The sequence below is a fragment of the Carcharhinus amblyrhynchos genome, unplaced genomic scaffold, assembly GCF_965287045.1.
Source record: "Carcharhinus amblyrhynchos unplaced genomic scaffold, sCarAmb.v2.hapA scaffold_42, whole genome shotgun sequence".
Classification (NCBI taxonomy): Eukaryota; Metazoa; Chordata; class Chondrichthyes; order Carcharhiniformes; family Carcharhinidae; genus Carcharhinus; species Carcharhinus amblyrhynchos.
In genome coordinates, this window is record NW_027649783.1 from 2,468,803 (window position 1) to 2,495,450 (window position 26,648).

General features: G+C 44.4%; 9 non-coding genes across 9 annotated transcripts; 3 read left to right on the top strand and 6 right to left on the bottom strand.

The window, feature by feature from the left end:
• The first annotated feature begins 1,994 nt into the window (after positions 1-1,994).
• trnat-agu (transfer RNA threonine (anticodon AGU)) lies at positions 1,995-2,068 on the top strand. The gene has a single exon. It is a non-coding gene; the product is annotated as a tRNA-Thr (tRNA).
• Positions 2,069-4,688: 2,620 nt separating this feature from the next.
• Positions 4,689-4,770, bottom strand: trnas-aga (transfer RNA serine (anticodon AGA)). Its single transcript has one exon. It is a non-coding gene; the product is annotated as a tRNA-Ser (tRNA).
• A 328-nt stretch (positions 4,771-5,098) lies between these two features.
• On the bottom strand, positions 5,099-5,170 carry trnag-ucc (transfer RNA glycine (anticodon UCC)). Its single transcript has one exon. It is a non-coding gene; the product is annotated as a tRNA-Gly (tRNA).
• Positions 5,171-6,454: 1,284 nt separating this feature from the next.
• On the bottom strand, positions 6,455-6,536 carry trnas-gcu (transfer RNA serine (anticodon GCU)). The gene has a single exon. It is a non-coding gene; the product is annotated as a tRNA-Ser (tRNA).
• Positions 6,537-8,635: 2,099 nt separating this feature from the next.
• Positions 8,636-8,718, top strand: trnal-aag (transfer RNA leucine (anticodon AAG)). The gene has a single exon. It is a non-coding gene; the product is annotated as a tRNA-Leu (tRNA).
• A 2,085-nt stretch (positions 8,719-10,803) lies between these two features.
• trnar-ucu (transfer RNA arginine (anticodon UCU)) lies at positions 10,804-10,894 on the bottom strand. The gene is given in 2 exon segments: positions 10,804-10,839; positions 10,858-10,894. It is a non-coding gene; the product is annotated as a tRNA-Arg (tRNA).
• Positions 10,895-13,218: 2,324 nt separating this feature from the next.
• trnap-agg (transfer RNA proline (anticodon AGG)) lies at positions 13,219-13,304 on the bottom strand. Its single transcript is given in 2 exon segments — positions 13,219-13,254; positions 13,269-13,304. It is a non-coding gene; the product is annotated as a tRNA-Pro (tRNA).
• Positions 13,305-17,050: 3,746 nt separating this feature from the next.
• On the bottom strand, positions 17,051-17,124 carry trnai-aau (transfer RNA isoleucine (anticodon AAU)). Its single transcript has one exon. It is a non-coding gene; the product is annotated as a tRNA-Ile (tRNA).
• Positions 17,125-25,428: 8,304 nt separating this feature from the next.
• On the top strand, positions 25,429-25,502 carry trnat-agu (transfer RNA threonine (anticodon AGU)). Its single transcript has one exon. It is a non-coding gene; the product is annotated as a tRNA-Thr (tRNA).
• The last annotated feature ends 1,146 nt before the right edge of the window (positions 25,503-26,648 follow it).

The window sequence follows — 26,648 nt, forward strand, 5'->3', positions numbered from 1 at the left end:
TAATTTTGGGCAACAAATGCTTTCCGGGCCAGTGACACACAGGAATTCTTTCTCGGGTGCATCTGTCTGTATTCCGACTGTGTTTTGCATTATCTGCCGTTCAATAAGAATTGGGATCTTTCTGATTCTATCAGTTAAACTGTGCCTGTACAAGGCAACTTCCGGAACTAAAACATCGTTTCAGAATTCATTCTGTATCTGACAATCTTTGGAAATGCAACTGACTTTCTATATCCCCTCATTTGAAATCTCCGATTAATTTCTTCATTCATTCCTGAGATGTGGGTGTCGCTGGCTGGGCCCGCAATTATTGCCCATCCTAAATTGCCCTTGAACTGAGCGGATGACAGGTCACCTCAGAGGGAAGCTTAGAGTCACCAAAGTTGCTGTGTGTCGGGGGCCACATTTAGATCCAGACCAGGGAAAAAATCATTCCTTAAAGGATATTAGTGAACCAGCTGTGTTATTTTAAGACACTCGATTCATGGTCATTAGACTTTTAATTCCAGATATCTTTTTTTATTGATGAGACGTTTCACCATTTACCGCGGTGGTGGTGGTGGTGTGTGTGTGTGTGTGTGTGTGTGCGTGTGTGTATGTGTGTGTGAGAGAGAGAGAGAGAGGGAGAGAGAGAAAGAGAGAGATTCTCGCATAATCAGTCTCTTTGTGAATATGGATTAACCTTTTAAATGCCCTCACAAACACAGTAATCCCCTTGCCTTTGTCAATTCCTAAGAAGTACTTGTACCTCTGAGGCCCTGGTGGACGGTTGAAGGGTGGGGTGAGGTTTGAAGGCGATGCCGCAGGGTGCTGAGTGTGAGACCAGCCGATTTTAAAGCATGTGTGTAGGAAAGTGAAGAGTGAACTTGTCAGTTTGAAGATCACAGAAAAGCTGTGTCTGGAGCTGGGCCCGAGAGACAAGTTTTGGGTTGTCAGTAAATGAACTCCTGTAATGAAGACACAAAATCAGAAAGAGGAAATGCTGGAAATATTCAGCAGCTCCGAAAGCAGCTGTGGAGAGATATTCCTGTCGCCAGGATGTAACTCTCCAATTGGATACTTCACATTGCTCAGATCTGACACTCTCAACACCTTCCTGTAAGGAACAGGAAGGGCGGGAATTGGGTCTTTGTTGATTTGAGCAAACAGAGCAATGCAGCAATGAGAAGCTCCTCACCCCCCGGCGGCTTGGGGAAGGATGGGACTCAGATACAGGCCTCTGGCTGGGGTTCAAAAATTGGGGAAAAAAACGCATCGAGTTTGAAATATAAATGCTGCAAAGATGGAATTCAATTCGATTTGTGCACAGATTTGGAACCTTGGCTTATGTCGCCCGGATAGCCGATCTGTTTAAGATGCTGTGTTCTGGTCGCAGTTTTCTTTCGGGGCCTGGGCTCAAATCCCACTTCAGACACTTTTTTTTTCCTTCGCGAGGAACCATCCAAACCCAAGAAATCTCTCAGCACAAGGGCAGCAGATGCAGAGGAACAATGACCACCTGTAATTTCCACCCCGAGACACACATCATCCGGACTTGGAAACATATCACCGTTCCCATGGCGGGCTCACAATCCCGGAACTCCCTCCCGAACAGCAGTCTATGTGTACATACACCACATGGACTGCAGTGTCTCCAGAATGAATTCATCGCCAATTACCCAAAGACAATTAATTTGGGCAATAAATGCTTCCCGGGCCAGTGACACACATACCCCGTATGAATAAAGTATTTTCTTTTTAAAATCACTTCGTGCGACAGAAGGAACACAGCTGCCTTTAGAGCAGAAAACTGTGTGTGTGAATCACATCTCTAATTTTACACCAAATGTGTGTCTGAAAACAGTAAGTGGACCCAGCTCACGTTAAACCGTTCAATATTTAGTCGGATAGTTCACAGGTACCTTCCAATTCTGGCAGTATCTCCTTTTTCACAAATACCACCAGATCTGGAACTTATTTCCAGCATTTCGCTGAGCCCACCCGTTGCTGTGGCAGGCTCTGTGGCTTAGTTGGTTAAAGCGCCTGCCTAGTAAGCAGGCGATCCTGGGTTCAAATCCCAGCGGAGCCTTGGTTCTTTTCCACTGGTGTTTGCAATTGTGCCCGTCGCAAGATCCATTTTTGCCTTTCCCTTCACAGTGGATAATCTCCAAAGATGGAAACATTTCGAGACTCCCCACAAATATCTCGACTATTTGTTGAGATGATCCAGGTATTTTCATCATCTTGCAGTTAAAGAGAAAACATTTGTAATAAACCCAATGCTGTAAGTTCATCAAACCCAGGTTTCCATTATTTTCTCAGGGAATTCCGAACACAGTCAAATGGCTTAAATCGTTCCATGTGTCCAAGCAATCTCTCACGCTGCTGTTGTGTGTTTTTCTCTGTCTATTGTAATCTCGGTGTGATGCAGTGATACCTCCTCACACTGATGTTCCGATTAAACGATACAGGAGTGAAAATCTGCCTGACTACATTCATTGGGAGCAAGTCAAGCCTTTGCCGTAGCAGACTGGTGCAGCAGAAGCGTTCTGGGCCTATAACCGAAGGATCGATGGATCGAAAGCGTTCTCTGCTACTCCTGTTCACAGTGACGATAGAACAACTAAACGGTAACTATGAAGCAGTTGTGACTTTTACCTGGAGTACATAAACTGTTATTTGGCTTCCCCTTTCCCCCAAAAACTGTTCTAGGACCCTTGCTGTTTGTCATTTTCATAAATGACCTGGATGAGGAAGTGAAGGGATGGGTTAGTAAGTTCGCCGACGATGCGAAGGTTAGTGGTGTTGTGGACAGTCTGGAGGGATGTCAGAAGTTGCAGCGGGACATAGATAGGGTGCAGGACTGGGCGGAGAAGTGGCAGATGGACTTCAACACGGATAAATATGTAGTGGTCCATTTTGGCAAGACCAATGGGATGCAGGAGTACAATATCAAGGGTAGGAGTCTTGGCTGAGTTGAAGAGCAGAAGGATCTTGGGGTCCGGGTCCACAGGACTCTTAAATCGGCCTGGCAGGTGGAGGATGTGGTCAAGAAGGCGTATGGTGCACTGGCCTTCATCAATCGAGGGATTGAGTTTAGGACTCGGGAGGTAATGCTGCAACTTTATAAGACCCTTGTCAGACCCCACTTGGAGTACTGTGCGCAGTTCGGGTCGCCTCACTACAGAAAGGATGTGGAAGCTATAGAGAGGGTGCAGAGGAGATTTACAAGGATGTTGCCTGGATTGGGAGGCATGCCTTATGAAGTTCGGTTGAGGGAGCAAGGTCTCTTCTCCCTGGAGAGACGAAGGTTGAGAGGCGACCTGATAGACGTTTATAAAATGCTGAGAGGAATAGATAGGGTGGATTCTCGTGGGCTATTTCCCAGGGCTGAAATGGTCGCTACGAGCGGACACAGGTTTAAGGTGCTGGGAAGCAAATACAGAGGAGATGCAGGGGGAAAGTTTTTCACTCAGAGGGTGGAGAGTGAGTGGAATCGGCTGCCGGCGGCGGTGGTAGAGGCGAACTCGCTGGGGTCTTTTAAATGACTTCTGGATGAGTATACGGGATCTAATGTGTTTGGAAGTTACAGAAAGTTCTATGGCTTGGTAGATGTAGATGTGATTTGCGCAACTTGTGGGCCGAAGGGCCTGTTTGTGCTGCAGTGTTCTATGTTCTATACATAAAACCTCGATCTGTGCTAAATGGATTTTGTATGCAACCGGAGTATTACACCAGAAGAGGGAACATCTTAACACAACATGCAAAAATTTACAGACAATAAAAATCCTCACGGAGAATCTCTTTTACACAACAGGGAACAAGTTTGCAACAGAAAGGGGCATATTAATAGAACAGATCTGTGTCTCACTGCTCTAACTCACTCTATCCCTCCATCCCCTCTCATCAACTCTATATGAAGGCGGGATCTTGTTGTTTAGTGACTGAGTGCACACAATCTGTATCTATATCTGATCAAATAGAATTCAGCTTGTGAACAATATCACCATTTGAACCAGTTCTGGGTTAACCCAGGCACAGCTCTGATTGGCTGCAGCCCCCTGAATCTGGGGAACAGACACTGTGAGCATCGCCGGCCTCAGAGGCTTTCACAGTTACTGAGCTGGGAAACTCCAACTCATCCCCGAGAATCCACAGCACAGAGCGAGAGGAGAGGAAAACCTGTCCTGGGAGCTGTCAATCTGAGACACAGTTTGACCTGTCAATGTGCAGATGTGAAGCTGCTCCTTCCATTCCCAATCTGCTATAACCAGGAGTTCCTAACGCCCAATAATGACCAGCTCGCAGCAATGTGTTTGAATGAACACGATGTCATATCATCCAAGCAGCATTTTGAAATGATCATTCAGTGTATTCTGATGAAATTTATTTCTTATGCTGTGTGTGTCATTCCACAAGAATCTTCCTCTGAAATGAGACCTTGTTTTGTCCTTGTGCTCCTGTTTTCAATCTGCTCACATTATGATTTCCCTCATGGAACCAGAGAAAGGGAACAGCACTGAATCATTCGGCGTACCTTGTCCATGCCAGCCCGAGGGACACCTAGGTGTCCTCTTCAAGCTCACCTTCCTGCACTCGGCCCGGAGCCATGGAGCTGAAAGCATGATGGTGATCCACATACTTGGCACCAAAATACCAGAAGGATTTCCGGCTCTGGGGTGCCGGAAGCAAACACTTTCAGTGATAATCGCTGCGAGCAGGACTCGAACCTGCGCGGGGAAACCCCATTGGATTTCTAATCCAACGCCTTAACCACTCGGCCATCGCAGCTCCACGGGTTGTTTAGCTAATATAATCACCTCAGTAGCGTTCATACTAACTTCATCAGGCACCGTTATTGTACAGAGCTCAGTGTGTGAGCTGAAATTTGTTCCTTTACTTTTGTATCTTTGTCTCTGGCGGAGAACTCACTTACTGGGTCAGAGACTTGTTTTTGTATCTCAGTAATTTTTCATTACAAACAAATTAGTTCCGAATAAAAAGAAAAAGACAAATCTCTATTGTATTTCATTATCGTAAACTGTTGCGCTCGCCCTGGTTTTGTCCACTCGGTTGAAAACACAGGCGGAAGTGGATAAAGTTGTAAATAAATTATCAATGCGATAGCCGGGAATCAAACCCGGGTCAACTGCTTGGAAGGTAGCTATGCTCACCACTATACCACCATCGCTCACAACGCTCAAGCAGCCCTTATTTTAAGAACAAAGAACAAAAACAGCCCCGGAAACAGGCCCTTCGGCCCAACGAACCCGCGCCGCCATTTTAATACTACCAGTTCCCCCCTCCACCCATGACCCCTATCTATTGTTTTTATGGCCATCCACATTGAGGGAAACTAACTTAGGGACAATTTATTACTGCCAATCAGCCTAACAGCACATCTTTGGGCTGTGGGAGAAAACCGGAGCACCCGGAGAAAACCCACTCAAGGACGGGGAGAATGTGCAAACTCCCACAGACACCGGCCCAAATCCATGTGTCTGCACAGCAATCAGCGACAGTCATTGAGCTGTCATCTTGCCCAGTATCTGGTCCAGTTTAGGCACACACTAACGACATGAAGCACTAGGCCAATCTCGAACAACCAAGAGCAGCCCCAGTACGACCCATCGCGTGTATGCCCCTCGTTGGACACGAGGTGGACCGACTTAAACCTGTGAATGAAAAGAGAAAAAACATTATTATCATCCCATATCCTTTTCCATTACCAGGGTCGTCCCAATGCTAATGAACCTTATTTAAAACAATTTCCTATATCCTCCCATCTCCAACCCACTCTTGTGCCTGTCTCAGTTACTCTGAAACAACTCCAGCGCGCCTGCCTCTTTTTTTTTGTTCACTCCGTTTAAAGTCCAAGAGGCCGCGATCAGGTTCTAAATAAATTATCAATGCAATAGCCGGGAATCGAGCCGGAGTCAACAGTTTAGAAGGCAGGTACACTCACCACAATACCACCATCGCCCGCTCTGAGTAAGTAATCGTTATTTGCATTGGTTTTAATTACGGAACTTCCGTCGGTCCCGCACCGACAACAATCCCACCCAGCCTGTATCCTCATAACCCCACATATTTACCGTGCTAATCCCCCTGACACTGAGGGACTATTTAGCATGGCCAATCCCGCTAATACGGCGCTAATTTTCATGGCTGAGCTGCCGATTCTGGAAAGACAAAATCTGCCATTCGGGCCGCAAATGAAGCTGGAGTCTGCTTTGGATCTTCTGAAACCACATGTTTACCTGGTGGCAAACTCCTGTCCAAAACTGGGGTCCTGATTTGAATCGATCGTCACCTCCAGTTTCTCATGGGATTAGAAATATGGGAATGTGGAATTGTTCTGGAACATTCACCCCTCAATCCTGTGTGTCCAAACTTCATCTTGGTTCCGTGAAACTCAAAACACTGAGCGAATCATCAGTTCCCCGGCAATAAGGAGACAGAACAAATACACCACCGACGAGGATGGGATTCGAACCCACGCGTGCAGAGCACAATGGATTAGCAGTCCATCGCCTTAACCACTCGGCCACCTCGTCATGCAGCAGCTGCTCCCCAAACCACTTCTTGTGTTTTAACATCCGTAACAAAGAACACATTTCTCCCGCAGGATAACGCTGCCTTTCTGCTTTCTCTTGATTCGTTGTTACTTTTCCATTTGATGTAAATCCAGAGAAAGTAAAGAGAGAGACAGTTCACCTCTCTGCTCCCGGGTTGGTTTTGAATTCACCGAACATGACCCTGATGTAAAACAGAGCAAGTGCTGTGAGTTCGTGGAGCAACAGGAGAGAGTCTGACCTCCCAGTAGAGAGCTGTGTGTCCCAGTCACGGAGCTTTTCTGTGTCGCTCTTTGGATTTTGGTTGTTTGCGATTGTTCCTGAAATGACAAATTCCAAATCTGGGATACAAATGAAATTTTAGGGATGATCCGATTCGCATGCTTAGTTATTTTTAATAAATTTCTCTATTTGAACAATGTGTGAGGGATATGATTTGTCCAGTGTCGGTCAAGTTCGAGCAAGGTTCACAGTCCCAGTTGTTTCTGGGAGCCATCAATGGGGAGAGCTGACTGGCTGTGATTTAACCAGAGGATTCACACCTCAGGAGAGGAGCAAGACTGAGAAGGCGGAGCCTTCATGATCAATCTCAACTGACCCGGGAATTGATCCCGCGCTGTTGGCTGAATAAACTGTCCAGGAAATGGAGACAAATGCTCTGGGCTACTCATTAATGAAAACTAAGACCATCACTGTTTCTATTTGATGGAGTGAGTAGGTGATAGCAGAGGATGGTTTACGATCCATCGACCTCTGGGTTATGGGCCCAGCACGCTTCCGCTGCGCCACTCTGCTCCCAAAGTCAGCCCCTCCCTGCTTATTACTGCTGCCCGCGAGCCAGGAATCTATTCACTGTCTCTTTTTATTACAAACAAAACCCTGGGAAGCTCACCCTGGCTGGATAATAATACGTAACATCACCCCGAATATAACAGACAGAGAAAAAACACACAGAAAAGCAGTAAAAGACTATTAGGAGACACTCACAATGAGAGACAGAAAATATTCGAGCAAACCGGCAAGACACTGAGATGGAGAAACTGATTAAGTATGAAAAGGGATTTTCTGTTCCACAAAGATAGGCCCTGTATTGAAATGTATGTTGTGTTGTGTAACTGTGCTCTCTGCTGTGTAACTGTTCTCTCTGTTTGGAACTGTGACTCTCCCGTTGACAGATCTTCACTGTGGTTCTGACAAATTCTTCCCTGTTGTGTAAATGTGTTCCCGGTTTGCAAATATCATCCGTCTTGAGCAGAAGTTTTCCTTTTGTGTGAAATGTTCTCTGTTGTTCTGTGAAGATGGAAAATAATGGACGCAAATTTCAAGGCCGCCATTTCTGAGGCTTGCTCTCAATTCCAGCATTGTTTGGGCCGAATGGCCTGCTCCCGTTTCAGTTTTCTATCCATGGGCCTATGTGTTAAATCAGTGAATTTGAATTTCACCAGCTGCCGTGGTGGGATTTACTCCGTGTCCCCAAAGATTAGCGCGGGCCTCTGGATTACCAGCCCAGTGACATCACCTTTCATCCCTGTAAACAAAAACAGTTCATTCAGCTCAGCATTAAACCTCTTCCTGAGGAGATTAGAATTCCTGCCACAGAATTTCAATTAGCCGATTGATACAAAGCATTTTGTTCTAGTTTGGAATGTTAACAATTTATCCACATGAAACATACATTGTGGAATATCTGATCTAAAAACACTAAGACGAGTGAGAATTAAATGAATAAAGTTACAAGGAATGTAATTCTGAAAAAGCTGTTTGGAACTAACGGTGGATATCAGTTAAGAGGCGAGAGCTCAGTTTTCAGGAGATTCCACCAGATTTCAATAGACATTTATAAATTTATAAGGGACCGGACTCGAACCTAATTTGGATGAAGAATATGGAATGGTGCTGGACTATTCACCCCTCAAACCTGTGGAACTCTGAGTCTTACCTTCACCTTGGTCCGTGAACCTCGAAATAAGCGATCAGTTCACCCTCAATCAGTCAATGCGGAGACAGAGTTTGAAATGGAATAACAAGAAAGATGGAACTCTAATCGATTTGTGCAGAGGTTTTAGACTGTGTCGCCGGCAGTCAGGATGGCCGAGCGGTCTAAGGCGCTGCGTTAAGGCCGCAGTCTCCTCTGGAGGCGTGGGTTCAAATCCCCTTCCTGATATTGATTATATTTTCCTTCGCGCGGCTCCATCCAAACGCAAGAAATCTCTCACCTGGCACCACAAGGGCAGCAGATGCAGAGAAACAACGACCATCTCTACGTTCCACTCCGAGACACACATCATCCTGACTTGGAAACATATTCCCGTTCCGATGGTTCACAATCCTGGAAATTCCTCCCGAATGGCAGTGTGTGTGTGCACAGACACCACATGAACTGCACTGGCTCCAGAATGAATTCATCGCCAATTACTCAAAGATAATTAATTTGGAGAATACAGGCTTCCCGGGTCAGTGACACACACTTCCCGGATGAATCAATTATTTAAAAAAATCTCGCGCCACAGAAGGGGCGCGCCTGCCTTCAAAGCAGGAAACTGTGTGTATGAATCACACCCTGAACACAGCTACTTTTATACCAGATTTGAGTCTGAAAACAGTAAATGGAACCAACTCACGATAAACCTTTCATCGTTTAACGGAAGAGTTTCACTGAGTGATGTGTGTGATTCCCTCTGATGTTTTTGTTCAATATCGGGGGAAAGGGGGATTTGAAATCGGTGCAGTCATAGCCCACTGTCAGATCCAATTATTTTTCTTTCATGAATCTATCCGGGATCCCATTGCATCTGTGGAGAGAGAAACAGTCGTTCCAGTGTAAGGTCTGCATCTGAAATGTGAACTATCTCTATTTTCACAGATCCTTTCCAGTACTGGTCGCAAATCTGTTTTCACAAACACGACCAGATCTGGAACGTATTTCCAGCATTCCGCTGTACCAAAGTTAGCAATGTCAGGCTCTGTGGCTAATTTGGTTAAAGTGCCTGTGTAACGGCAGGCATATCCTTGTTTCCAATCAGTGTGCACGGACACTGTTAGTATCACTTATTTCCACAAATACGCAATATCCGGAACGACTTTCCAGCATTCGACCGTACAGAAAGTCTGTGTGGTTTAGTTGTTGAAATCGCCTTTCTGGTAAACAGGTGATGTGGGGTTTGAATCTCAGTCCAGCCTGGATTCCTTTCACGTGATCTTTGCAATTGTGCAAGTCACAATGTCCCTTCCTTGCTAGTCAATATTATCTATCCCTTCACAATTGATCATCTACAAAGATGAAACAAAAACACATTTCGAGACTCCCCACGAATATTCCGACTGTTTATTTACACGATCGAGGTATTTTCATCACCTTGCATTGAAGAAAACATTTAATTTGCAACAAACCCAACGGTGTAAGTTCTACAAACAGAGTTTTTTTTTCCCCCCTCAGGGAATTTCTAACCCTGTCAAATGACCTTAGAATCATACAATCCGGACAGTGCTGAAGGAGACCATTCTGCCCATCGAGTCTGTAGCGACTCTCCGACAGAGAATCGCACATAGACCCTATGCCCGCTAATCTACCTGTACAAACACCTTGGGGACCGAGGGGCAATCGAGCATGGCCAATCCGCCCAAACTGCTCATCTTTGTGGGAGGAAACCGGAACACCTGGTTTCCTGGGATAACTTGCCTGGGTGAATGCAAACTGAACAGCTCTACAAACATTTCCCACCATCCAGGAGAAAGCATCCCACTTCATTCTCTTCTCATGTATAAAAGTTCACTCCCTCCACTACAGACACACAATGGCAGCAGTGTGCACCATCTACAAGATGCACTGCAGCAACACAGCAAGACTCCCTTTCCAGCACCTTCCAAACCCATGGCCACTACAGCCTAGAAGGACAAGCGCAGCAGATACATCAGGATAACACCACCGCGCTGCAGGGCACTGATATTTATTGATTGATTTTTAGTTGTTTATAAGTTGTTGTTGTTGCGTGTGAGTTTTTAATCTTCTTTATCTTCCAAAAGAAGCAGAAGAATTATTGAAAAATATGTTCCTACTTCCAACGCAATCAGCGAACGCAATATCAAACGTTAAGAAAGCCACTGGCGTTTGCGTTTTCTTCTGTGGTTTCCCTGAGAACCGAGTAAACAAACACAGCGTGGAAAGATGGCAGAGCAGGAAATATCTGTGTCAAAGCTGAATCGCGTCAATGAAGCAGCAAACCGTTTGCTACTAATCTAATCCAAAACCCAACTCTGATGGGATTTGAACCCACAGCCTTTGAATGGCTAACCTGCCTGTAATTAGAAGTCCAACGCGCTATCCATTGCGCCACACAGTCACACACCCAATGCTTCCTTTACAGGGTCTTATATGGATTCTTGACAATGTAACAGCTGCTGGTAAGTTCAACAATCTTGTATTTAAAACGTCGGGAACTTCATTGATTGCAAGCCATGTTGAACATCTTATGCCTGTTAAAACAGCGTTGGAAAGGCAAACCTTTATGTCCTTTTTATTGGAAATCTGTCCAGAATGATCCTCCCTCTCCTCCTCCTCATTCTCTTGCACAACTTGGAGTCTAATCTGGCAGGCTTCATAGTCGGGAGATATATTCTACTCCCTCTGTCACAGGGCGGATCAGTTGCAGTAAAACCCCTGAACAGAACACAACACAAAGCTGGAAGCTGGAAATCTGAAACAAAACAGGAAATGCTCAGCAGGAGAGGCGACACTTTGATGAATGGAGATTTGTGTAAAACCAGCTCCTGAAGCACAGCACAGCTGCACAGTTTAAAGTTTCCTTTAAATTAAAATTAAAATTAAATATTAAAAATTAAAATAAAAAAATTAAAAATAAATTAAAATTAAAATTAAAATTAAATTAAATAGGGATTGGAATGCCCTGCCTGCTGCAGTTGTAAATACGCCTAGTTTGGGGGCGTTTAAGAGATCCGTAGATAGGTTTATGAGTGGAAAGGGATTGGTTTAGGTTAGAGGGCCATTGCTTTTTAATTGGTCGGCTGTCCTGCGCTTTAATGTTCTGTGTTCTATATATCCACAATGGATCCTCCATCCTATGATTTTGAACAATTCAAATTGAGAATGTGCATTGTTATTCTAGTCGCCACAGCCTGAAAACCACTTCAGGCATTGATGTCACCCTTGGATTTTAAATTTGTAAATCCATTCTCTATCTTTTTGAAGCGAATATTGAAACATTATCCATCACCCGCTCAGTTCTTTTTGAACGATAAGGAGAATTGAGGATATATTTGGATAACTTTCTTTGACGAAATTTGTACAGAAGCATAAAGGCGAGAATCACACACAGCGCTTCATTAAACTCATCCGCTAAACATTGAAAGGTGACAGTTATTCATCAAGGGATGGAAATCCATTTATTCGTTTATTCTTTGTGGAGAATAGGAAAGTTGGAACAGTATGCAATCTGGACAATATAACTGAGCAGAGTGAAACACAATGGGGACTGGGTAAGATGAGCCGACCATGGGCAGTGAACAAAGTGGAGGTGCAATGTTGTCAGGCGGAGCAGGGAGTCGTTGCAGAGTGAAGGTACACCGGAACGTGGGAGTGTTAAATGTTTAATGATCTCTGTACAAGTAGACGGTGAAATACAGACCTAAGGCTGGATATTCAATGTGTTCTGAGATGGGTGAATAGACTGTGGCATCTTGGCATGGTAAAGGTGCAATGGGGACGAGGAACACTAAAGGTATACACTTTAATTTATATCACCTCTCCTAGAGCTTCGGACCGAAATATAACACTTCACACTTTCTTACATTAATTAAATTGCATCTTTCGCATGTCTGCCCATTCCACCAGCCGGTCTGTATCTTCTTGAAGATGGTCAATATCCTTCTCACTAAAGTTTCTCGCTATTTTCAAGTTTTGTACTGCTGGTAAATTTTGAGTTTGAAACCTGTACACCCAGATATCGATCAGTAATATATGTGGAGAAAAGCACGTTTCTCTCTATATACCAACCCCAACCGGAAATAGGTATTTTTTTGTGTAATATATGCTTTAATATGTTTGTACCAATAATTAAACTATTGCATAGTGAAATTCTGACTATTCTAAACAACAATGATTCAACATGCCACTTGGTTCAAAAGGAAATACATACCGGTACTAACACACTTACTTAAAAAGCATAGCCTTGCTGATTTACCTGTATTTATATGATGAATAAACTCAGCACAACATGGGTAGGCGGGCCGAATGGAGTACTTCTGCTCTTATTCCCTATCTTCGTGTGTCTGTATCCTGGTTGTTAATTTCCCCTCAACTGGATTGCTGAAACACACGGTTCACTGGGAATACCAGAATAAAACTAAAATATGAGAGAAAAATCAAACTGTGGGATTCTCAGCTCTGTCAGACTGTCTGGTCTTCAGACAAGATGACAACTGACGGCATTCAGCCAGTTTCCTGAATCCACAGCACGCGGTTATTTATCCGGTGTATCGGATCCCAGAGACCCACAACACGGTTAAATGACCTTAAATCGAGTGATTGTGTTTTTTTCTCGTGTTCTGCACTAATATATTCTCTGCAATGACTTCTCGGGAACACGAAACTGCACCTGATTTCACTCATTCTCAGAATCTACTCTGGAGAAAAATGAAAGCAAACCCCGGGCTCGTCCGGGATTTGAACCCGGGACCTCTCGCATTTTCGTGTCGTGACCCTAAGCGAGAATCATACCCCTAGACCAACGAGCCAACTGCTAAACGCTGCGCGATGGAAGCATCTTTTCAATGTCTCCTTTAGCTTTTTAACCATCTTTTCGGAACAACATTGTAAAATCAGGAATGTTCCCGAACAATGTTCCATTTCACTGTCTGTTCTGGTGAAGATCAGAAGCAGTGATATCAGTTTTCACCACTCGCCAAGTCGACCTGTGGTTGTAACTCGCCAGTCGCGCCGGTAATCTCATTCTGACAGCCGGATTTGATTGGATTTGATTTATTTTTGTCACATGAAATAGTACACAGTGAAAGGTATGGTTTCTTGCAGACAAAGCATACCGCACATAGAGAAGGAAGGGAAAAAGTGCTGGATGTAATACCACCTCATCTTTCCACAAATAAGGGGACCAAAACTGGACACAATATTCCAGTTGTGGCTTCATCAACACAATTGAAACAGTATTTCTCTACTTTCTTACTCCAGTTTTTTTGCAATATATGCTTACATTCAAATTGCCATTTTAAAATTATACATTTTACCCGCATAGTGACTTTCTGTGATTCTGGACAGAGACAGCCAGATCCCTCTGCCCAGACAGATTTTGAAACTGCTTTCCAGAAGGATAATAATTTGCCTTTCGCATTTATCCACATTGAACTCCATCTGCCAAAAGCTATCCAATTCTCCGAGTATATCGAGATCCATCTGTAATATTTTTACATCTTTTTCCCCGCCTGCTTTCCCACAAATTGTGTATTATTCGCAAATTTTGTCCTGTTACACTCGACAAAAGAAAAACAACGTATTTCTTGACAAGATAAAAGTAAAATCCTGCCGATGCTGGAATCTGAAACAACAAATGAAAATGCTGGAAAAAATCAACAGGTCTGATCTCACCTGTGGAGAGAGACCAGCTGAGATTGTCCAGCATGTTCAGACTTCAACACACCCCGTCTTTCCTCCAAAATTAAAAAAAGAACATGCGGTTTGATATGAACGGCAAACGCACCTTTCTGTCTCCACCTGATTTGTGTTTTTTCTTCATGCATCCATCCCATTCTCTTTCCTGCTAATCCAAAAGTCGTACTGAGTTAGTTAAAGCCGCTGTTTGCTGCATTGAATGGTTCTCCGTATTGGGGAAAATAACTGATCTCGTCAGAACTGAGTTGTCGCTCCGGAAGTGTAAGTGACAAGTGTGTAATGCGTGTGGTCACTTCATGAGTCAGTTCCTCGTTTGTATAGTGATCAGTATCCCCGCCTGTCACGCGGGAGACCGGGGTTCAATTCCCCGATGGGGCGGTCATCGCAACTTTATTACTTCAAATTGTACTTGTGTTGTTCTCGAACTTTCAAAATAGAAACGAAAAACACTGTCAAGAAATGAAACTTTCAAAAATGCAAATCTTTACATTTGCACCGACACTTTTCGTGACCTGAGATCAACGTTCGTTTAATTCATCAGCATTTTGGCTCACCTGTGATCTGGCGATGTCACGTAGTCAACACGTCGAATATTACCCTGATATTAGCACATTGTCAATAAATGCTGTGATTTCATATTTTTCAGTTCTATTTTTGGATGATCCACTGATTCCCAAATCCCTGAAAATAGAAAGGAATCCTCCAATGTTTTTCAACATTGGAAATCCCTTTGAGTCTGTGAGTTGTGAAGATTCATGCAGCGTGAGGAATGGAATATTAATGCATGATTGTCAGAGCAGGAAGGTTCAGTTCGAGCTGGACAAAATTTTGATGAGGCCACCGCTGGAGGACAGTGCGCAGTTCCGGTCAAATCACTACAGTTAAGATTTCATTCCGTTGGAGAGTGTGCAGTTTCCATTTACCAGGTACCAGATCGTTGCCTGGGATGGAGAATTTGAGCAATGAAGAGAGTCCATGTAGACATCATTCACTGTCCGATTCTCATCAACCACATTTGTCACTTCCTTGAAACACTCCGTGATGTTCGTGAGACACGGCCTCCCCTTTACAAAACCATATTGTTTCTCACTAATATGTCCACTCATTTCCAAGTGGGAAAAGATCCTATCTCGAAGAATCCTCTCCAATAATTCCCCGGCCATTGATGTAAGGCTCACCGGCCTGTAATTACCTGGATTGTTGCTGTTATCCTTCTTCAACAAAGGAACAACATAGGCGATTCTCCAATCATCTGGGACCTCCTCTGTCGCCAGTCAGAATACAAAGATTTCTCTCAAGGCTCCAACAATTTCCTCCCTTGTCTCTCTCAGTATTTGGGGTATATTCCATCGGACCTATCTTGTCGACCTTAATATTTCTCAAAGGCACCAATACCTTCTCCGTTTTGATCTCAACATGACTCAAACCACCTGCACATCCTTCCCCAGACTCATAGTCATACACGTCGTTTTCGGTCAACATGACGCAAAGTGCTCATTTAATACTTCACCCATTTACTCTAGCTCCACGCATAGATTCTCTCCCTTGCCCTTGAGTGGGCCAACCCTCTCCCTGGCTACCCTCTTGCTCGGTATGTATGTATAAACAGCCTTGGGATTTTCCTTAATCCTGCTGGCCAGTGTATTTTTCGTGGCCACTTTTAGTCAATTGTTTCATTATATTTTTCATCTTCCTCATCAGGTTAAGGAGCGACACTCCAAAAGCTCATCTTACCAAATAAACCTGTTGGACTTTAACCTGGTGTCCTGCTGCTACTTAATGTGCCGACCCCAGTCCAACATCAGCAACTCCGCGTCTGTCTGTGAGAGAATGGAATTAATACTGTATCTGTTATCCATGATCTGCATACAGATTTGCTCCTCTATCTCTTTCTCACCACACTTCCCTTTTTCCTTCTCGATCACTTCTGTTCACATTGTATTGAATAGTAATTGCCTGGTGTTCTATGTGACTGATGGAGTCACTCTGTCCGTGGTACTGTTGGGGACTCAATGTGTATTTGCCAGTTAGTGGGAGCTGAGAGTGACTGCGGGGTTCATTCCCTCCCTGCGATGCTCTGTCATTTTGGGATTAATGTTGTAACTGTCCTTCTCGGTCACTATATGAGGGGGACTGGGTTTACTTTTACCTATCAGTCTCTGCAACTGCCTGTGGGGTTCATCCTCTAACTGTCAGTCTCTGGCTGTGTAAATCAATGTGTACTCTTTAAATATCAGAGAAGAGAGAAAATTACAGCATAGGACCAGCCCTTCAGCCCTCTGAGCCTCCGCCGACCATGCTGCCCATGTGAACTAAAACCTCCTTTCAGTCTGTGGCACTGCTTTCTGCTCAATGGGCCGAGTGTTGGCTAGTGGGATTAGTTGGGCAGGCCAGGGCATTTCATGCATCACTGTAGATTCGATGGGCCAAAGGGCCTCTTCAACACTATCCTATTCTCTGATACAGGGCCTTACAACCCAAGCTTGGAAAATTATGTATTCATAGATAATGTATTTTGGGTGGATGTCAGTATAAACTGCAGAAATTTGGTTCATGTCTTAAAACTCACAGTTTGTTTTCCCCGCATAGAATTGTTGATATTTCAAACATTCGAATTTGTTGTGAATGCTGAAAATGTAGTGACTTTTAGAACACTTCATAGAATCATAGAAAACCTACAGTGCATAAAAAGGCCATTTGGCCCATCGAGTCCGCACTGACCACAATTCCACCCAAGCCCTACCCCCATATCCCTACGTATTTGCCCCTAATCAAAAAATCTCAGGACATTCAGAGGCAATTTCAGCATCGACTACCGTGCCGCCCAATATCGTTCAGTTCGAGGGAAAAGGTAAACTGGCCCGTACGGGGATCGAACCCGCGACCTTGGCGTTATTAGCACCACGCTCTAACCAACTGAGCTCACCGGCCACATCGAAACTGCCCTCCACGGATGGTTATCGGGGCAGCACGGTAGCATAATGGTCAGCACTGCTGCTGCACAGCTCCAGGGACCTGGCTTCAATTGGAGAAGTTTGCACATTCTCCACGTGTCTGCGTGGGTTTCCTTCGGATGCTCCAGTTTCCTCCCACAGACCAAAGATGTGTGGGTTAGGTTGATTGGCTGTGCTAAAATTGCCCCTCAGTGTCCTGAAATGCGAAGGCTAGAGGGATTAGCGGGTAAAAAATGTAGGGACGTGGGTGTAGGGCGTGGGTAGGATTGTGGTCGGTGCAGATTCGACAGACCTCGATGGGCCTCGTACTGCACTGTAGGGTTAAAGAAAAACACTTGTCAGAAACATAGTGTGATTTCTATATGTGTGTTGCCTGATGTTGTTGTTGCTGTTCTTGTTTTTTTTTCATATTGTGACTGTGTTTTCTCTGTCTGGCAATGAAGATAAATAAATAAATGCCTCATGATCGTATTGAATGGTAGAACAGAGTCAACGTGCCATGTGCAATTTCTGTTCTTAATTGCTGTGTTCTGGTGACTGGAAGAGACGGATCGATGGATACTGAGGGAAATAAGGGTGGAAATTGCAGAGGCAATGGAGGCAATTTCTAACCCAGCTCGTTATATGGGCGGTGCCAAATGAGTGGAGAATTGCAAACGGTAAAGACACCTCTTCAGAAATGGCTGTAAGAATGAGTCCAATGAGTTTAATATCAGTTTAATTGTTGGGCCGAAGAGCCTGTTTCCTCTGCTGTGTTCTTCTTTGTTGTTCAATATGTAATATTCTCCAATCCCATAGTTAATCAACTTGATCGAGATTTTCATGAGGGTAATGGAAAAGGCAAAGATTCAAATCCCATTCCTGGCAGTGTTTGGGGGAGGCAGTGGCAGTGGACAAGTAATCCAGAGATCCTGGGTAATACTCTGGGAAGCTGGGTTCAAAACCCAAAAGGACAGATGGTGAAATTTTAATTCAAGACAAACCCTGAATTAATTATCCATTTTTATAAAACCACATGCAGTTTACTAATGTCCTTCAGGGAACAAAATCTGCAGGAGGAGGGTATTTGAATCAGCAAGTCCAGAGGTAACAAAAACATGGATGAGGGTTTCAGGTACAGTTGAGATCAGGTATTATCAACAATGTGTGAAGTCACACAGCTGGAAACAGGTGGCCTTGGTGCAGGAACAGATGTGTGGTCAGAATCTCATTTCCAGGTGGAATGATGTGCCAAGGTTATATGAGTTTGTTTCGGCTTCGACAGTGACCAGGGAGAGTGATGGAGTCATTGACTGGGAATGGAATTTGTGGTGGGACCTTTGGTCTTCCAGATGTTTAATGGGGAATTATCTGCTTATCGAGTCCAAGCTGCTGGATAAGCAATCTAATAATTTAATGAGTGGGATTGGTCCTGAGAGCTGACGGTGAGCTGGAACTGGGTATTATCAGCTTACGTGTGAAAACTAACAGTTCTTCAGATTATAACACCGAGAGGTGAGGTCTAGAAATAGGAGGGGGCCAAGGTTAGATCTTTCAAAGGTTCGGGAGGTAACAACACAGGAGGGAGAAGAGTGACCATTGCGGGTGATATTGTGCCACTGACCAGAAAGGTAAGAATGGAACGAGGCGAGTGCAGTCTTCCCCAGCTGGACAACCATAGAACATAGAACATTACAGGGCAATACAGGCCCTTCGGCCATCGATGTTGTGCCGACCGGTGGAACCAATCTAATGACCCTCTAACCTAAACTATTCCAATATTATCCATATGCCTATCCAACTGACCATTTGAACGCCCTTAAAGTTGGCGAGTCCACAACTGCTGCAGGCAGGGCATTCCACGCCCTTACTACCCTCTGAGTAAAGAACCTACCTCTGACATCCGTCCTATAATTATCACCCCTCAATTTAAAGCTATGTCCCCTCGTGTTAGCCATCACCATCCGAGGAAAAAGGCTCTCACATGTCCACCCTATCCAATTCTCTGATCATCTTGTATGTCTCAATTACGTCACCTCTTAACCTTCTTCTCTCTAAGGAAAACAACCTCAAGTCCCTCAGCCTTTCCTCATAAGACCTTGCCACCGTACCAGGCAAAATCGTGGTCAACCCCCTCTGCAGCCTTTCCAATGCTTCCACATCTTTCTTATAATGCGGCGACAAAAACTGTACGCAATACTCCAAGTGCGGCTGCAACAGAGTTTTGTACAGTTGTAACATGACCTCAGGGCTCCGAAATTCAATCCCTCTACCAGTAAAAGCTAACACACCGTACGGCTTCTTAACAACCTTTTCAACCTGGGTGCCAACTTTCAGGGATCTATGCACACGTACAGCGAGATCTCTCTGCTCGTCGACACGACCAAGAGTCCTTCCATTCGCCCTATATTCTGTACTCCTGTTCCTCTTACCAAAGTGAATCACCTCACACTTTTCCGCATTGGTCTTCTACACTTTGCTCAATCTGTTCTTCACAACAATCCTTGAACTGATGTGATGGGAATTTCTTTCGCTGAGAGAAGCTACAATCCCAACATTGAACATCCTGTTGAATATTCAGGGTCTAAGACAAAGAGGATCGCATTTCCCCCTGAATCTGCTGTGTTTTTCTTCAATGTTCCATTCTAATGACAGTCTGAAAGGATAGCTAGTTAACAGAAGTTTATCCGCTAAATTATGCGAACGCCGATGGCTCGTTAGTCTAGTGGTATGATTCTCGCTTCGGGGATTTCGCTGTCTGAATTTGTGAGAGGTCCCGGGTTGAAATCCCGGACGAGCCCTCACTTGTTGCCAGTTTTGTTTCCAAATGTTGGTTGTTTATTTCGAAAAAAAAACACGTTTCGTTTTAGATGGCGGGATTTACATGTCTCCAGATCAGGTTTGAAATCCAGCAACACATCGCGACAATTTTCTCAATGCTGCAAACCAAAAGTTTTCAAGAATGTTCACCCACGGAACCAGACTGTAAACTTATCCCAATGAATCAATCAGGGCTGTCCATTGCTTGTCGCGTCAGGGATTCTTGCATCGTGCGTTCAGTTGTATTTTGGTCAGAAAGAAATTGCAGTCTGACAATGCTGTGGGGGGGCGGGGGGGGGGGGGGCGGGGAATGTTGGGTGCGGTGGGTAGGGGGGGCGGGAGGGGGAGGGGGGGTCACAGTTTGGTTTTGAATTGATTATATTTTAACTATGTCTCGGGCGTTTCACTGAGCAGGAAGTGAATCTTTGTGAAACTGTTCGGTATTCCACTCCAGAGGTAATTAACTCAATGAAGAGGAGGTTTGATTAGACGCGAGCACCGGGTGATATGCATCTAAGGACACTGAAAGACATGATCAGTGTAATTGCGAAGATACTGGAAATAACTTTCCAACTTCCGAGTTATTAAGGTAACAATGTTTCTTGAACTGTTTTGAGTATTTTGAAATTGTAACCGAGAGTGTTGGCGAAGGTAATACTGTTCATGCGGTTTACATAAACATCCAAAAGCACGGACATTTTTAATAAGGCAGATGAAAGTAAACGCATCAAAATGTGAATTGATTCGTTTTGAAGGAAGAACCCAGATTCAAAACATAAACTACATGGTACAGTTCTAAAGAGGCAAATATGTACATATATCTTCCAAGTTGACAGGGATGATCCGAGAGGTTTACAGCATGAAAAAAGGCCCTTCAGCCCAACTTGTCCTTTTTTACCCACTGAGCTAGTCCCAATTGCCCGCGTTTGGTCCATATCCCTCGGTAGTCATCTTACTCATGTAACTGTCCAAACGCTTTGAAAAAATAAAGTTATACTCACTTCTACTACTACCTCTGGCAGCTTGTTCCAGACATTCACCATCCGTAAAAAACAAAAATGTCCCTCTGCACCCTTTTGTATCTCTCCCCTCTCAGCTTAAACGTATGCCCTCCAGTTTTAGACTCCCCTACAATTTCGAGAAGATATGGACTATCTCGCTGATCAATGACCCTTATTATTTTGTAGACCTCAGGAAGGTCACCCCCAACCCCAGAGACAAAAGGTCCAGCCTATCCAGTCTCTTCTTGTAACTCAAACCATCAAGTCCTGGTAGCATTCTAGTCAATCTTTTCTGCACTCTTTCTAGTTTAATAATATCCTTTCTCTAATAGGGTGACCAGAACTGCACACAGGATGGTGAGGAGAGTGATCATAATAAATCAAACAGTGCCCTGTGTGTTTTTTTAATCAATGGGGTACTGAGTACAAAAGAACAGAAGCTATGTTAAACCTGCATTTAAATTGGGTTCAGTTTCAAGTGGAAATTGGTTCCATTTTCTGCAGAGCAATTTATAACAATATTATAAAAGAATTCAGAAGGTGGCAGAAATGTTTCACCAGAATGGTTCAATTGATGAAGAATTTTATTTATTGAGAATGGTTTGACACACTGCGACTGATCTACTTGGAGCAGAGAAGGTTCTGAGGAACAAAGAACAAAGAACAAAGGACAACACAGCACGGGAAACAGGCCCTTCGGCCCAACGAGCCCGCGCCGCCATTTTAACATTATGAGTCTCCTCTCCACCCATGACCCTTGTATTGGAGGTAATCGCTAAAAGAAGCAACAACAGCATAAAGGAAATGCTGCCTCAGAGAGGGGTCACGGCAGGTTCACTTGAATTTGATTATTATTCCAAAAATAAAATATGCAGGTTAATACGCAATTATATAATTTTTTGTATTCATTTATGGGCGTCACTGACTGGCCAGCATTTATTGCCCAATCACAGTGGCCCGAGTGCAGTTGACAGTCAACCACATTGCTGTTGCTCTGGAGTCACACGGAGGCCAAACCGGAAAGGACGTCAAATTTCGTTCCACAAAGGGCTTTGGTGAACCAGATGGTTATGCCCGGAATTGACAATGGATGAAAGCATAAATAGGATCTTCATTCCACATATTTTGTATTGAATTCAAACCCCACCAGCTGCTGTGTTGGGATTCGAACAAGAGTCCCCAGAGACCCGGACTTTGAGGGCATCTCAGAATCAAACACATTGCTGTTGATCCGGAATAACATCCAGACCAGACAGGGTAAGAATTCCCTCCGCAAAATAAATCAGTTAATCAGCTGTTTCTTTTTTCTCCGACAATTGACTCAAGATCATTAATTCCAGGCATTTTTATTGATCCCGAATTTCAGCATCTGCCGTGTGATGGATGTGTGAGGATGCATGTGAGTGTGTGTGTAAGAGAGAGATGAAGTCATTTTCAGTCTGTTTGTGATTGTGAATTAATCCCTTCTATTCCCTCACAAACACAGTGATCCCCTTGCACCTCTGAACTCTAATTGAAAAAAATACTTGTACCCCTGTGACCCTGGGAGTGTGGGGGCGGGGGGGGGAGGTGCAGTAATGGGTGGGTGATGATTGAAGCCAATGCCTCAGGATGCTGAGTGTGAAAAAGTCGATTTTAAACAATGTGTGTCGGAAACTGAAGAGTGAACTTGTCTGTGAGAAGATCACAGAAAAGCTGTGTCTGGCGCTGCGCACTGGAGACAAGTTTTGGGTTGTCAGTAAATGAACTCCTGTAATGAAGGAGCACAATCAGAAACAGAAAATCCTGCAAATATTCAGCAGCTCCGGAAGCAGCTGTGGAGAGATATTCCTGTCGCCAGGATGTAACTCTCCAACTGGATACTTCACATTGCTCAGATCTGAAACTCTCAACACCTTCCTGTAAGGAACAGGAAGGGCGGGAATTGGGTCTTTGTTGATTTGAGCAAACAGAGCAATGCAGCAATGAGAAGCTCCTCACCCCCCGGCGGCTTGGGGAAGGATGGGACTCAGATACAGGACTCCAGGTTGGGTTCAAAAATGGGGGAAAGAGCACATCGAGTTTTTATTGTAATGACAATGAAGATGGAATTCAAATCGACTTGTGCGGATTCATACCCTGCTGCAGGTCGTTGGGATGGTCGAGCGGTCTAAGGTGCTGCGTTTAGGTGGCAGTCTCCTTTGGAGGCGTGGGTTTAAATCCCACTCCTGACATTGTTTTTTTTTCCCTCCCTGTTCCAGACACAATCCAAACCCGCGAAATATCTCCCCCGGAATGACAATGGTTGCAGGGGCTCAGGAACAGCGACCTCCGGCAAGTTCCATTCCGAGACACATCCCATCCTGTCTCTGAAATATATCACCGTTTCTGCGGCTGGCTGACAATCCTGGAACTCCTTCCCGAAAAGCAATGTATCAGTACAGACACCACATGGACTGCAGTGGCTCAAGAATGAATTCCCTGAAAAAGTTCTCGTAAATAATTAATTTTGGGCAACAAATGCGTTCCGGGCCAGCGACACGCAGGAATTCTTTCTCGGGTGCATCTGTCTGTATTCAGACTGTGTTTTGCATTATCTGCCGTTCAATAAGAATTGGGATCTTTCTGATTCTATCACTTAAACTGTGCCTGTACAAGTTAACTTCCGGAACTAAAACATCGTTTCAAAATTCATCCTGTATCTGACAATCTTTGGAAATGCAACTGACTTTCTATATCCCCTCATTTGAAATCTCCGATTAATTTCTTCATTCATTCCTGAGATGTGGGTGTCGCTGGCTGGGCCCGCAATTATTGCCCATCCTAAATTGCCCTTGAACTGAGCGGATGACAGGTCACGTCAGGGGGCAGCTTAGAGTCACCAAAGTTGCTGTGTGTCGGGGGCCACATTTAGATCCAGACCAGGGAAAAAATCACTCCTTAAAGGACATTAGTGAACCAGCTGTGTTATTTTAAGACACTCGATTCATGGTCATTAGACTTTTAATTCCAGATTTTTTGTTTTATTGATGAGACGTTTCACCATTTACCATGGTGGTGGCTGTGTGTGTGTGTGTGTGTGTGTGTGTGTGTGTGTGTGAGAGAGAGAGAGAGAGAGAGAAAAAGAGAGAGATAGAGGGAGAAAGAGATTCTCACATTATCAGTCTCTTTGTGAGTGTGGATTAACCTTTTATATGCCCTCACAAACATAGTAATCCCTTTGCCTTTGTCAATTCCTAAGTAGTATTTGTACCTCTGAGACCCTGGTGGATGGTTGAAGGGTGGGGTGAGGTTTGAAGGCGATGCCGCAGGGTGCTGAGTGTGAGACCAGCCGATTTTAAAGCATGTGTGTCGGAAAGTGAAGAGTGAACTTGTCCGTTTGAAGATCACAGAAAAGCTGAGTCTGGAGCTGGGCCCGAGAGACAAGTTTTGTGTTGTCAATAAATGAACTTCTGTAATGAAGACACAAAATCAGAAAGAGGAAATGCTGGAAATATTCAGCAGCTCCGAAAGCAGCTGTGGAGAGATATTCCTGTCGCCAGGATGTAACTCTCCAATTGGATACTTCACATTGCTCAGATCTGACACTCTCAACACCTTCCTGTAAGGAACAGGAAGGGCGGGAATTGGGTCTTTGTTGATTTGAGCAAACAGAGCAATGCAGCAATGAGAAGCTCCTCACCCCCCGGCGGCTTGGGGAAGGATGGGACTCAGATACAGGCCTCTGGCTGGGGTTCAAAAATGGAATAAAAAACGTATCGAGTTTGAAATGTAAATGTTACAAAAATGGAATTCAATTCGATTCGTGCACAGATTTTGCACTTTGGGTCAAGTAGTCAGGATCACTGATCTGCCTGAGGTGCTCTGTTTCGGTCACAGTCTTCTCGAGAGCCCTCGGTTCAGATCCCAATTCTGATGCTGATTTTTTTTTCTCCTTCGCGAGGAACCATCCAAACCCAGGAAATCTCTCAGCACAAGGGCAGCAGATGCAGAGGAACAATGACCACCTGTAAGTTCCACTCCGAGACACACATCATCCTGACTTGGAAACATATCACCGTTCCCATGGCTGGCTCACAATCCCGGAACTCCCTCCCTAACAGCAGCCTATGTGTACATACACCACATGGACTGCAGTGTCTCCAGAATGAATTCATCGCCAATTACTCAAAGAAAATTAATTTGAACAATAAATGCTTCCCGGGCCAGTGACACACATATCCCGTATGAATAAAGTATTTTCTTTTTAAATCACTTCGTGCGACAGAAGGAACACAGCTGCCTTCAGAGCAGAAAACTGTGTGTGTGAATCACATCTCTATTTTTACACCAAATGTGTGTCTGAAAACAGTAAGTGGACCCAGCTCACGTTAAACCGTTCAATATTTAGTCGGATAGTTCACAGGTACGTTCCAATTCTGGCAGTTTCTCCTTTTTCACAAATGCCACCAGATCTGGAACATATTTCCAGCATTCCGCTGAGGCCACTCACAGCAGTGACAGGCTCTGTGGCTTAGTTGGTTAAAGCGCCTGCCTAGTAAGTAGGAGATCCTGGGTTCAAATCCCAGCGGAGCCTTGGTTCTTTTCCAATGATGTCTGCGATTGTGCCAGTCACCTAATCCATTTTTGCCTTTCCCTTCACAGTGGATAATCTCCAAAGATGGAAACATTTCGAGACTCCCCACAAATATCTCGACTATTTGTTGAGAAAACCCAGGTATTTTCATCATCTTGCAGTTAAAAAAAAAATTACCTGTAATAAACCCAATGCTGTAAGTTCATCAAACACAGATTTCCATTATTTTCTCAGGGAATTCCGAACACAGTCAAATGGCTTAAATCGTTCCATGTGTCCAAGCAGTCTCTCAAAAAAAAACCAAACAAAGAACAAAATCAGCCCGGGAAACAGGCCTTTCGGCCCAACGAGCCCGCGCCGCCATCTCAACACCATCAGTCCACCTCTCTACCCATGACCCCTATCTAATGACTTATGGCCATCCAGATATCCAGATCCCACTACCATCTGTGCGAAAAACCGCCCTCTAATATCTGTGTTGTACCGCTCCCCGCTCACCTTAAGTCCATGGCCCCTGGTCCTACGTGTCTCTATTATAGGAAATAGCTTACCTCTGTTTACTCTATCTATACCCTTCATAATCTTATATACCACTATTAGATCCCCCCTCAGTCGGCGTCTTTCAAGGGAAAAGAGCCCCAATTTCTTCAATCTTTCCTCATACCCCAGTCCTTTCATACCAGGCAACATCCTGGTAAACCTCCTCTGCACTCTCTCCAGAGTCTCCACGTCCTTCCGGTAGTAAGGCGACCAGAACTGTACGCAGTACTCGAAATGCGGCCGAACCAACTCTCGTGCTGCTATTGTGTGTTTTTCTCTGTCTATTGTAATCTCGGTGTGATGCAGTGATATCTCCTCACACTGATGTTCCGCTTAAACGATACAGGAGTGAAAATCTGCCTGACTACATTCATTGGGAGCAGGCAAATCCTTTGCCATAGCAGACTGGCGCAGCAGAAGCGTGCTGGGCCCATAACCCAGAAATCGATGGATCGAAAGCATTCTCTGCTACTCCTGTTCACGGTGATGATAAAACAACTAAACGGTAACTGTGAAGCAGTTGTGACTTTTACCTGGAGTACACAAACTGTTATTTGGCTTCCCTTTCCCCCCAAAAACTGTTCTAGGACCCTTGCTGTTTGTCAT